At 44.0% G+C, this 12446-nt stretch overlaps 1 protein-coding gene and 5 non-coding genes across 8 annotated transcripts in view; 1 reads left to right on the top strand and 5 right to left on the bottom strand.

Moving 5' to 3' along the window:
• whrnb (whirlin b) overlaps positions 1–12446 on the top strand; it is a 99798-nt gene that overhangs the window by 35373 nt on the left and 51979 nt on the right. The window lies entirely within an intron of this gene.
• trnar-ucg lies at positions 1383–1455 on the bottom strand. Its single transcript has one exon. It is a non-coding gene; the product is annotated as a tRNA-Arg (tRNA).
• Positions 3838–3910, bottom strand: trnar-ucg. The gene has a single exon. It is a non-coding gene; the product is annotated as a tRNA-Arg (tRNA).
• On the bottom strand, positions 6292–6364 carry trnar-ucg. The gene has a single exon. It is a non-coding gene; the product is annotated as a tRNA-Arg (tRNA).
• On the bottom strand, positions 8746–8818 carry trnar-ucg. The gene has a single exon. It is a non-coding gene; the product is annotated as a tRNA-Arg (tRNA).
• trnar-ucg lies at positions 11249–11321 on the bottom strand. The gene has a single exon. It is a non-coding gene; the product is annotated as a tRNA-Arg (tRNA).

Raw genomic sequence — 12446 nt, 5'->3', positions numbered from 1 at the left:
CCAAAAAGGGAATGGTTTTGCATTTGGTGCCAACAGATAATTGATCTCTTCTTATCCTTCCTGACTGATTCTTCTTTAGTTTTGTGTTCTGCTAGTGTCCTTGTCACTACTGGTAGCATGAGGCAGTACCTGCAGCCCAATCAGGTTGCACAGGTAGTCCAGCTCCTCCAGGATGGCACATCCATACTTGCAGTCGCAAGAAGGTTTGCTGTGTCTCCCAGCACAATCTCAAGAGCATGGAGGAGACACCAGGAGACCGGCAGTTACACAAGGAGAGCTGGACAGAGCCATAGAAGGGCATCAACCCAGCAGCAGGACCGGTATCTGCTCCTTTGTGCGAGGAGGAACAGGAGGAGCACTGCCAGAGCCCCACAAAATGACTTCCAGCAGGCTACTGGTGTACATGTTTCTGACCAAACTGTCAGAAACAGACTCCATGAAGGTGGCAGGAGGGCCCGACGACCTCTAGTGGGACCTGTGCTCACAGCCCAGCATGGTGCAGCTCAATTGTCATTTACCAGAGAACACCAGAATTGGCAGGTCTGCCATTGGCGCCCCGCTCTCTTTACAGATGAGAGCCGGTTCACACTGAGCACATGTGACAGGCGTGAAAGAGTCTGGAGACGCAGTGGTGAACGTTATGCTTCCTGTAACATCATCCAGCATGAATGTATTGGCAATAGGTCTCTGAAGGTCTGGGAAGGCATATCGTTGGAGGGTCGCACAGACCTCCATATCATAGCCAACGGTACCTTGACTGCTGTTAGGTACGGGAGGAAATCCTCAGAACGATTGTCAGACCTTACGCTGGTGCAGTGAGCCCTGGGTTCCTCCTGGCACAGGACAATGCGGCCAGAGTGTGTAAGCATGTCCTGGATGACGAAGGCATTGATGCCATTGACTGGCCCTCTTGTTCCCCTGACCTAAATAAAATGTAGCACCTACGAGACGTTAAATATTGGTGTATCTGACGGCGCCAAGTACCACCACAGACTGTGCAGGAGCTCACTGATGCCCTGATTCAGGTCTGGGAGGAGATCCCCCAGGACACCATCCGCCGACTCATGGTGCTGAGTCACATTATGAGTTGCTGTGATAAAGGTCACGCAAGTTGGATCAACCTGTGATTTCAGTTTTCTTCTTTGATTTTGGGTAGGATTTTGAATCCAGCCCTCAATAGGTTAATGATTTTGGTTTCTATTGACCGTTGATACATCATTTTGTTCTCAACAAATTATAGAATATATGTCAGTAAAGATTTTCAAGTTGAATAATTCATTCATTAAGATCTGATATGTGATTTGAGAGTTTACCTTAATTTTTTTAGCAGTATTTACAGGTAGCTCTACAGAGTGGACTATTTGGTTCTATTAAATGGTACCAGACCACGAAGGGACTCGAACCCTCAATCTTCTGATTCGAAGTCAGACGCCTTATCCATTAGGCCACGTGGTCCTGTATGCTTGACTTCTAGGTTCAGCTAACAATTCTAAGAGAGCCATTGTTAGTTTGTTGAGGCAGAATAATTTGTTAAGAAGATGACAACATGCACATTTTAATGTTAGCTTTGAAATACAGTGATATAAATCAGTTTGCTTGATTTATTTGGGGGGCCTAAAGCCAACACTTTGGTGATGCATGATGTTACAGGGGGTGAAAGATTTTTGATGAACTTTAAGGTTGCTATCTACTTTGCAAATGCTGGCACTTTGTGGCTTTCTCATCGTAAATACACCTAACTGGCCAATACAGTAACTGAATCCATGACCGGTTAGAGCATGGTTCTAATATCACAAAGGCCCCATACTGGCCAGTTGTTTGTAAGAGATGCAATGCCATAATTTACAAAAGCTTCTCTGAATTATAGAAAAAGTCAGAAAGATTGCTCACTTAGTGAAATATCCAGCATGAACTGACTTCTAACTGCACCAGTGTGTTTGTTCACTCACTATTATTGCACGTATCCCACCCAAGTTGTGAACAATCAGATGCTAGTTTCAACCACAAATGGTCTTGAACCCCTGAGATATGGAATAGAAAAGCAATTCCACACACTCAGATTTGATTTGGTCTTGGTCAATTGTTGGTCGTGTTTGTTTTTTAGCGTGTGTGTACAAAGTTACTCAAAAAAGCATGGACACACATTTTTACCAAGCTTTCTGGGAATATCACATGGCTATTTAGAGATTGCTAATATCACCAATGTTTTGAGTTCAAGCCCACATTGGCCAATAGTTTGTAAGAAGAGCCTTCCTAGAATTGAAGCATTGACCAAATACTGCTCCAAAAAATTAAGGGAACACTTAATCCTCTGATTTTAACAGCAAGTTAGTTAAATTTCAGGGGTATCAATCTATCCATTTAGGAAGAACAAGTGATAATGAATAAGTTTCACCTGCTTTGGTGCAAATTAAAGTGACAACAGGTGCAATGGAGAGGCAAAAGCAAGACAACCCCCAAAAAGGGAATGGTTTTGCATTTGGTGCCAACAGATAATTGATCTCTTCTTATCCTTCCTGACTGATTCTTCTTTAGTTTTGTGTTCTGCTAGTGTCCTTGTCACTACTGGTAGCATGAGGCAGTACCTGCAGCCCAATCAGGTTGCACAGGTAGTCCAGCTCCTCCAGGATGGCACATCCATACTTGCAGTCGCAAGAAGGTTTGCTGTGTCTCCCAGCACAATCTCAAGAGCATGGAGGAGACACCAGGAGACCGGCAGTTACACAAGGAGAGCTGGACAGAGCCATAGAAGGGCATCAACCCAGCAGCAGGACCGGTATCTGCTCCTTTGTGCGAGGAGGAACAGGAGGAGCACTGCCAGAGCCCCACAAAATGACTTCCAGCAGGCTACTGGTGTACATGTTTCTGACCAAACTGTCAGAAACAGACTCCATGAAGGTGGCAGGAGGGCCCGACGACCTCTAGTGGGACCTGTGCTCACAGCCCAGCATGGTGCAGCTCAATTGTCATTTACCAGAGAACACCAGAATTGGCAGGTCTGCCATTGGCGCCCCGCTCTCTTTACAGATGAGAGCCGGTTCACACTGAGCACATGTGACAGGCGTGAAAGAGTCTGGAGACGCAGTGGTGAACGTTATGCTTCCTGTAACATCATCCAGCATGAATGTATTGGCAATAGGTCTCTGAAGGTCTGGGAAGGCATATCGTTGGAGGGTCGCACAGACCTCCATATCATAGCCAACGGTACCTTGACTGCTGTTAGGTACGGGAGGAAATCCTCAGAACGATTGTCAGACCTTACGCTGGTGCAGTGAGCCCTGGGTTCCTCCTGGCACAGGACAATGCGGCCAGAGTGTGTAAGCATGTCCTGGATGACGAAGGCATTGATGCCATTGACTGGCCCTCTTGTTCCCCTGACCTAAATAAAATGTAGCACCTACGAGACGTTAAATATTGGTGTATCTGACGGCGCCAAGTACCACCACAGACTGTGCAGGAGCTCACTGATGCCCTGATTCAGGTCTGGGAGGAGATCCCCCAGGACACCATCCGCCGACTCATGGTGCTGAGTCACATTATGAGTTGCTGTGATAAAGGTCACGCAAGTTGGATCAACCTGTGATTTCAGTTTTCTTCTTTGATTTTGGGTAGGATTTTGAATCCAGCCCTCAATAGGTTAATGATTTTGGTTTCTATTGACCGTTGATACATCATTTTGTTCTCAACAAATTATAGAATATATGTCAGTAAAGATTTTCAAGTTGAATAATTCATTCATTAAGATCTGATATGTGATTTGAGAGTTTACCTTAATTTTTTTAGCAGTATTTACAGGTAGCTCTACAGAGTGGACATTTGGTTCTATTAAATGGTACCAGACCACGAAGGGACTCGAACCCTCAATCTTCTGATTCGAAGTCAGACGCCTTATCCATTAGGCCACGTGGTCCTGTATGCTTGATTCTAGGTTCAGCTAACAATTCTAAGAGAGCCATTGTTAGTTTGTTGAGGCAGAATAATTTGTTAAGAAGATGACAACATGCACATTTTAATGTTAGCTTTGAAATACAGTGATATAAATCAGTTTGCTTGATTTATTTGGGGGGCCTAAAGCCAACACTTTGGTGATGCATGATGTTACAGGGGGTGAAAGATTTTTGATGAACTTTAAGGTTGCTATCTACTTTGCAAATGCTGGCACTTTGTGGCTTTCTCATCGTAAATACACCTAACTGGCCAATACAGTAACTGAATCCATGACCGGTTAGAGCATGGTTCTAATATCACAAAGGCCCCATACTGGCCAGTTGTTTGTAAGAGATGCAATGCCATAATTTACAAAAGCTTCTCTGAATTATAGAAAAAGTCAGAAAGATTGCTCACTTAGTGAAATATCCAGCATGAACTGACTTCTAACTGCACCAGTGTGTTTGTTCACTCACTATTATTGCACGTATCCCACCCAAGTTGTGAACAATCAGATGCTAGTTTCAACCACAAATGGTCTTGAACCCCTGAGATATGGAATAGAAAAGCAATTCCACACACTCAGATTTGATTTGGTCTTGGTCAATTGTTGGTCGTGTTTGTTTTTTAGCGTGTGTGTACAAAGTTACTCAAAAAAGCATGGACACACATTTTTACCAAGCTTTCTGGGAATATCACATGGCTATTTAGAGATTGCTAATATCACCAATGTTTTGAGTTCAAGCCCACATTGGCCAATAGTTTGTAAGAAGAGCCTTCCTAGAATTGAAGCATTGACCAAATACTGCTCCAAAAAATTAAGGGAACACTTAATCCTCTGATTTTAACAGCAAGTTAGTTAAATTTCAGGGGTATCAATCTATCCATTTAGGAAGAACAAGTGATAATGAATAAGTTTCACCTGCTTTGGTGCAAATTAAAGTGACAACAGGTGCAATGGAGAGGCAAAAGCAAGACAACCCCCAAAAAGGGAATGGTTTTGCATTTGGTGCCAACAGATAATTGATCTCTTCTTATCCTTCCTGACTGATTCTTCTTTAGTTTTGTGTTCTGCTAGTGTCCTTGTCACTACTGGTAGCATGAGGCAGTACCTGCAGCCCAATCAGGTTGCACAGGTAGTCCAGCTCCTCCAGGATGGCACATCCATACTTGCAGTCGCAAGAAGGTTTGCTGTGTCTCCCAGCACAATCTCAAGAGCATGGAGGAGACACCAGGAGACCGGCAGTTACACAAGGAGAGCTGGACAGAGCCATAGAAGGGCATCAACCCAGCAGCAGGACCGGTATCTGCTCCTTTGTGCGAGGAGGAACAGGAGGAGCACTGCCAGAGCCCCACAAAATGACTTCCAGCAGGCTACTGGTGTACATGTTTCTGACCAAACTGTCAGAAACAGACTCCATGAAGGTGGCAGGAGGGCCCGACGACCTCTAGTGGGACCTGTGCTCACAGCCCAGCATGGTGCAGCTCAATTGTCATTTACCAGAGAACACCAGAATTGGCAGGTCTGCCATTGGCGCCCCGCTCTCTTTACAGATGAGAGCCGGTTCACACTGAGCACATGTGACAGGCGTGAAAGAGTCTGGAGACGCAGTGGTGAACGTTATGCTTCCTGTAACATCATCCAGCATGAATGTATTGGCAATAGGTCTCTGAAGGTCTGGGAAGGCATATCGTTGGAGGGTCGCCCAGACCTCCATATCATAGCCAACGGTACCTTGACTGCTGTTAGGTACGGGAGGAAATCCTCAGAACGATTGTCAGACCTTACGCTGGTGCAGTGAGCCCTGGGTTCCTCCTGGCACAGGACAATGCGGCCAGAGTGTGTAAGCATGTCCTGGATGACGAAGGCATTGATGCCATTGACTGGCCCTCTTGTTCCCCTGACCTAAATAAAATGTAGCACCTACGAGACGTTAAATATTGGTGTATCTGACGGCGCCAAGTACCACCACAGACTGTGCAGGAGCTCACTGATGCCCTGATTCAGGTCTGGGAGGAGATCCCCCAGGACACCATCCGCCGACTCATGGTGCTGAGTCACATTATGAGTTGCTGTGATAAAGGTCACGCAAGTTGGATCAACCTGTGATTTCAGTTTTCTTCTTTGATTTTGGGTAGGATTTTGAATCCAGCCCTCAATAGGTTAATGATTTTGGTTTCTATTGACCGTTGATACATCATTTTGTTCTCAACAAATTACAGAATATATGTCAGTAAAGATTTTCAAGTTGAATAATTCATTCATTAAGATCTGATATGTGATTTGAGAGTTTACCTTAATTTTTTTAGCAGTATTTACAGGTAGCTCTACAGAGGTGATATTTGGTTCAATTAAATGGTACCAGACCACGAAGGGACTCGAACCCTCAATCTTCTGATTCGAAGTCAGACGCCTTATCCATTAGGCCACGTGGTCCTGTAAGCCTAACTCTAGGTTCAGCTAACAATTCTAAGAGAGCCATTGTTAGTTTGTTGAGGCAGAATAATTTGTTAAGAAGATGACAACATGCACATTTTAATGTTAGCTTTGAAATACAGTGATATAAATCAGTTTGCTTGATTTATTTGGGGGGCCTAAAGCCAACACTTTGGTGATGCATGATGTTACAGGGGGTGAAAGATTTTTGATGAACTTTAAGGTTGCTATCTACTTTGCAAATGCTGGCACTTTGTGGCTTTCTCATCGTAAATACACCTAACTGGCCAATACAGTAACTGAATCCATGACCGGTTAGGGCATGGTTCTAATATCACAAAGGCCCCATACTGGCCAGTTGTTTGTAAGAGATGCAATGCCATAATTTACAAAAGCTTCTCTGAATTATAGAAAAAGTCAGAAAGATTGCTCACTTAGTGAAATATCCAGCATGAACTGACTTCTAACTGCACCAGTGTGTTTGTTCACTCACTATTATTGCACGTATCCCACCCAAGTTGTGAACAATCAGATGCTAGTTTCAACCACAAATGGTCTTGAACCCCTGAGATATGGAATAGAAAAGCAATTCCACACACTCAGATTTGATTTGGTCTTGGTCAATTGTTGGTCGTGTTTGTTTTTTAGCGTGTGTGTACAAAGTTACTCAAAAAAGCATGGACACACATTTTTACCAAGCTTTCTGGGAATATCACATGGCTATTTAGAGATTGCTAATATCACCAATGTTTTGAGTTCAAGCCCACATTGGCCAATAGTTTGTAAGAAGAGCCTTCCTAGAATTGAAGCATTGACCAAATACTGCTCCAAAAAATTAAGGGAACACTTAATCCTCTGATTTTAACAGCAAGTTAGTTAAATTTCAGGGGTATCAATCTATCCATTTAGGAAGAACAAGTGATAATGAATAAGTTTCACCTGCTTTGGTGCAAATTAAAGTGACAACAGGTGCAATGGAGAGGCAAAAGCAAGACAACCCCCAAAAAGGGAATGGTTTTGCATTTGGTGCCAACAGATAATTGATCTCTTCTTATCCTTCCTGACTGATTCTTCTTTAGTTTTGTGTTCTGCTAGTGTCCTTGTCACTACTGGTAGCATGAGGCAGTACCTGCAGCCCAATCAGGTTGCACAGGTAGTCCAGCTCCTCCAGGATGGCACATCCATACTTGCAGTCGCAAGAAGGTTTGCTGTGTCTCCCAGCACAATCTCAAGAGCATGGAGGAGACACCAGGAGACCGGCAGTTACACAAGGAGAGCTGGACAGAGCCATAGAAGGGCATCAACCCAGCAGCAGGACCGGTATCTGCTCCTTTGTGCGAGGAGGAACAGGAGGAGCACTGCCAGAGCCCCACAAAATGACTTCCAGCAGGCTACTGGTGTACATGTTTCTGACCAAACTGTCAGAAACAGACTCCATGAAGGTGGCAGGAGGGCCCGACGACCTCTAGTGGGACCTGTGCTCACAGCCCAGCATGGTGCAGCTCAATTGTCATTTACCAGAGAACACCAGAATTGGCAGGTCTGCCATTGGCGCCCCGCTCTCTTTACAGATGAGAGCCGGTTCACACTGAGCACATGTGACAGGCGTGAAAGAGTCTGGAGACGCAGTGGTGAACGTTATGCTTCCTGTAACATCATCCAGCATGAATGTATTGGCAATAGGTCTCTGAAGGTCTGGGAAGGCATATCGTTGGAGGGTCGCACAGACCTCCATATCATAGCCAACGGTACCTTGACTGCTGTTAGGTACGGGAGGAAATCCTCAGAACGATTGTCAGACCTTACGCTGGTGCAGTGAGCCCTGGGTTCCTCCTGGCACAGGACAATGCGGCCAGAGTGTGTAAGCATGTCCTGGATGACGAAGGCATTGATGCCATTGACTGGCCCTCTTGTTCCCCTGACCTAAATAAAATGTAGCACCTACGAGACGTTAAATATTGGTGTATCTGACGCCGCCAAGTACCACCACAGACTGTGCAGGAGCTCACTGATGCCCTGATTCAGGTCTGGGAGAAGATCCCCCAGGACACCATCCGCCGACTCATGGTGCTGAGTCACATTATGAGTTGCTGTGATAAAGGTCACGCAAGTTGGATCAACCTGTGATTTCAGTTTTCTTCTTTGATTTTGGGTAGGATTTTGAATCCAGCCCTCAATAGGTTAATGATTTTGGTTTCTATTGACCGTTGATACATCATTTTGTTCTCAACAAATTACAGAATATATGTCAGTAAAGATTTTCAAGTTGAATAATTCATTCATTAAGATCTGATATGTGATTTGAGAGTTTACCTTAATTTTTTTAGCAGTATTTACAGGTAGCTCTACAGAGGTGATATTTGGTTCAATTAAATGGTACCAGACCACGAAGGGACTCGAACCCTCAATCTTCTGATTCGAAGTCAGACGCCTTATCCATTAGGCCACGTGGTCCTGTAAGCCTAACTCTAGGTTCAGCTAACAATTCTAAGAGAGCCATTGTTAGTTTGTTGAGGCAGAATAATTTGTTAAGAAGATGACAACATGCACATTTTAATGTTAGCTTTGAAATACAGTGATATAAATCAGTTTGCTTGATTTATTTGGGGGGCCTAAAGTCAAAACTTTGGAGATGCATGATGTTACAGGGGGTGAAAGATTTTTGATGAACTTTAAGGTTGCTATCTACTTTGCAAATGCTGGCACTTTGTGGCTTTCTCATCGTAAATACACCTAACTGGCCAATACAGTAACTGAATCCATGACCGGTTAGAGCATGGTTCTAATATCACAAAGGCCCCATACTGGCCAGTTGTTTGTAAGAGATGCAATGCCATAATTTACAAAAGCTTCTCTGAATTATAGAAAATGGCAGAAAGATTGCTCACTTAGTGAAATATCCAGCATGAACTGACTTCTAACTGCACCAGTGTGTTTGTTCACTCACTATTATTGCACGTATCCCACCCAAGTTGTGAACAATCAGATGCTAGTTTCAACCACAAATGGTCTTGAACCCCTGAGATATGGAATAGAAAAGCAATTCCACACACTCAGATTTGATTTGGTCTTGGTCAATTGTTGGTCGTGTTTGTTTTTTAGCGTGTGTGTACAAAGTTACTCAAAAAAGCATGGACACACATTTTTACCAAGCTTTCTGGGAATATCACATGGCTATTTAGAGATTGCTAATATCACCAATGTTTTGAGTTCAAGCCCACATTGGCCAATAGTTTGTAAGAAGTGCCTTCCTAGAATTGAAACATTGACCAAATACTGCTCAAACAAATTAAGGGAACACTTAATCCTCTGATTTTAACAGCAAGTTAGTTAAATTTCAGGGGTATCAATCTATCCATTTAGGAAGAACAAGTGATAATGAATAAGTTTCACCTGCTTTGGTGCAAATTAAAGTGACAACAGGTGCAATGGAGAGGCAAAAGCAAGACAACCCCCAAAAAGGGAATGGTTTTGCATTTGGTGCCAACAGATAATTGATCTCTTCTTATCCTTCCTGACTGATTCTTCTTTAGTTTTGTGTTCTGCTAGTGTCCTTGTCACTACTGGTAGCATGAGGCAGTACCTGCAGCCCAATCAGGTTGCACAGGTAGTCCAGCTCCTCCAGGATGGCACATCCATACTTGCAGTCGCAAGAAGGTTTGCTGTGTCTCCCAGCACAATCTCAAGAGCATGGAGGAGACACCAGGAGACCGGCAGTTACACAAGGAGAGCTGGACAGAGCCATAGAAGGGCATCAACCCAGCAGCAGGACCGGTATCTGCTCCTTTGTGCGAGGAGGAACAGGAGGAGCACTGCCAGAGCCCCACAAAATGACTTCCAGCAGGCTACTGGTGTGCATGTTTCTGACCAAACTGTCAGAAACAGACTCCATGAAGGTGGCAGGAGGGCCCGACGACCTCTAGTGGGACCTGTGCTCACAGCCCAGCATGGTGCAGCTCAATTGTCATTTACCAGAGAACACCAGAATTGGCAGGTCTGCCATTGGCGCCCCGCTCTCTTTACAGATGAGAGCCGGTTCACACTGAGCACATGTGACAGGCGTGAAAGAGTCTGGAGACGCAGTGGTGAACGTTATGCTTCCTGTAACATCATCCAGCATGAATGTATTGGCAATAGGTCTCTGAAGGTCTGGGAAGGCATATCGTTGGAGGGTCGCACAGACCTCCATATCATAGCCAACGGTACCTTGACTGCTGTTAGGTACGGGAGGAAATCCTCAGAACGATTGTCAGACCTTACGCTGGTGCAGTGAGCCCTGGGTTCCTCCTGGCACAGGACAATGCGGCCAGAGTGTGTAAGCATGTCCTGGATGACGAAGGCATTGATGCCATTGACTGGCCCTCTTGTTCCCCTGACCTAAATAAAATGTAGCACCTACGAGACGTTAAATATTGGTGTATCTGACGCCGCCAAGTACCACCACAGACTGTGCAGGAGCTCACTGATGCCCTGATTCAGGTCTGGGAGGAGATCCTCCAGGACACCATCCGCCGACTCATCAGGAGCATGCCCAGACGTTGTCGGGGGTGCACACAGGCACGTGGGAGCCATACATGGTGCTGAGTCACATTATGAGTTGCTGTGATAAAAGTCACGCAAGTTGGATCAACCTGTGATTTCTTCTTTGATTTTGGGTAGGATTTTGAATCCAGCCCTCAATAGGTTAATGATTTTGGTTTCTATTGACCGTTGATACATAATTTTGTTCTCAACAAATAAAAGAATATATGTCAGTAAAGATTTTCAATTTGAATAATTCGTTCATCAAGATCTGATGTGTGATTTGAGAGTTTACCTTAATTTGTTTAGCAGTATTTACAGGTAGCTCTACAGAGTGGACATTTGGTTCAATTAAAAGGTACCAGACCACGAAGGGACTCGAACCCTCAATCTTCTGATTCGAAGTCAGACGCCTTATCCATTAGGCCACGTGGTCCTATAGGTGTTAAGAGGGCCATTGTTACTTTGTTGAGGCAGAATAATCTGTTTAGAAGATGACAACATGCACATTTTACTGATTTTTTTGCTTGTTTATTTGGGGGGGCCTTAAGTCAAAACTTTGGTGATGTATGATGTTACAGGGGGTGAACGATTTTTGATGAACTTTTAGGCTGCTATCTACTTTGCAAATGCTGGCAGTTGGTAGCTTTTTCATTGTAAATACACCTAACTGGCCAATACAGTAACTGAATCCATGACCGGTTAGAGCATGGTTCTAATATCACAAAGGCCATGGGTTCAACCCCCATACTGGTGAATAGTTTCTAAGGAGAGCCTCCCAATACACTTGCAAAGTTCTGTTGAAAGTAGTGTACTCTTGCTGAAGGTAGTGTAGAAAAGGCTTTGGACTTAATGATCCATATCTCAGATGATGCAGTTTGTGTTGCACCTTTGTTCTTTAATTAATATAGCTGTCAGGGGGATAGTATCGCTGACGTCATCACAGGGGCCTTGATAACTCTTCCACTACAGATGTGTGATTTTCCCTTAGAGGTGTTTGTCAACTCCAAAGTAATGTCAGTGCATATGTATTAAACGTTTCTTCACAGGCAGTTAACTGTTGGTACGAGTTGAGTAGTTATTAGATGTAACTAGAACGCTATGAGCTAATATGTTGCTGTGTCTTGAACTGGTAATGTAGTTGCTCTGAGATTTAGCAACTACCATTGAAATCCCAACCCCTACCCCGTCTCTGGGTGACAGACGCAACAGAAAAGAACAAAAACATACAGAGGGAAAGAAAAATAAAAAAACACCAATATAAAACAGTAAAAGTAAATAAAGAGTAAAAAGGGAAAAGGGAATATATATATATAAATAAATAAATAAATAAAAATACGAATCATAAGGGAAACACACAAAAAAAGAGGGGGGAAAAAGGGAGCGCCTCAGAGCCATCCAACTCCTCAGGCACCACATCCAGAGAGTCTATAAGGGACAATGGGCTATATGTATATTAAGCTGTTAAAGGGAGCTGTAACGGTGGGGTACATTTTAAATTGCGGCTAATAAGTTGCATCTAAGGTTGAACATTAATGTTTTACAATGACTGAGTGTGGAA

The sequence above is a fragment of the Hippoglossus hippoglossus genome, chromosome 9 (assembly GCF_009819705.1).
Source record: "Hippoglossus hippoglossus isolate fHipHip1 chromosome 9, fHipHip1.pri, whole genome shotgun sequence".
In the NCBI taxonomy this organism is placed as follows: Eukaryota; Metazoa; Chordata; class Actinopteri; order Pleuronectiformes; family Pleuronectidae; genus Hippoglossus; species Hippoglossus hippoglossus.
The sequence above is the reverse complement of the archived record's forward strand: the minus strand, read 5'-3'. Positions and strand labels throughout refer to the sequence as shown.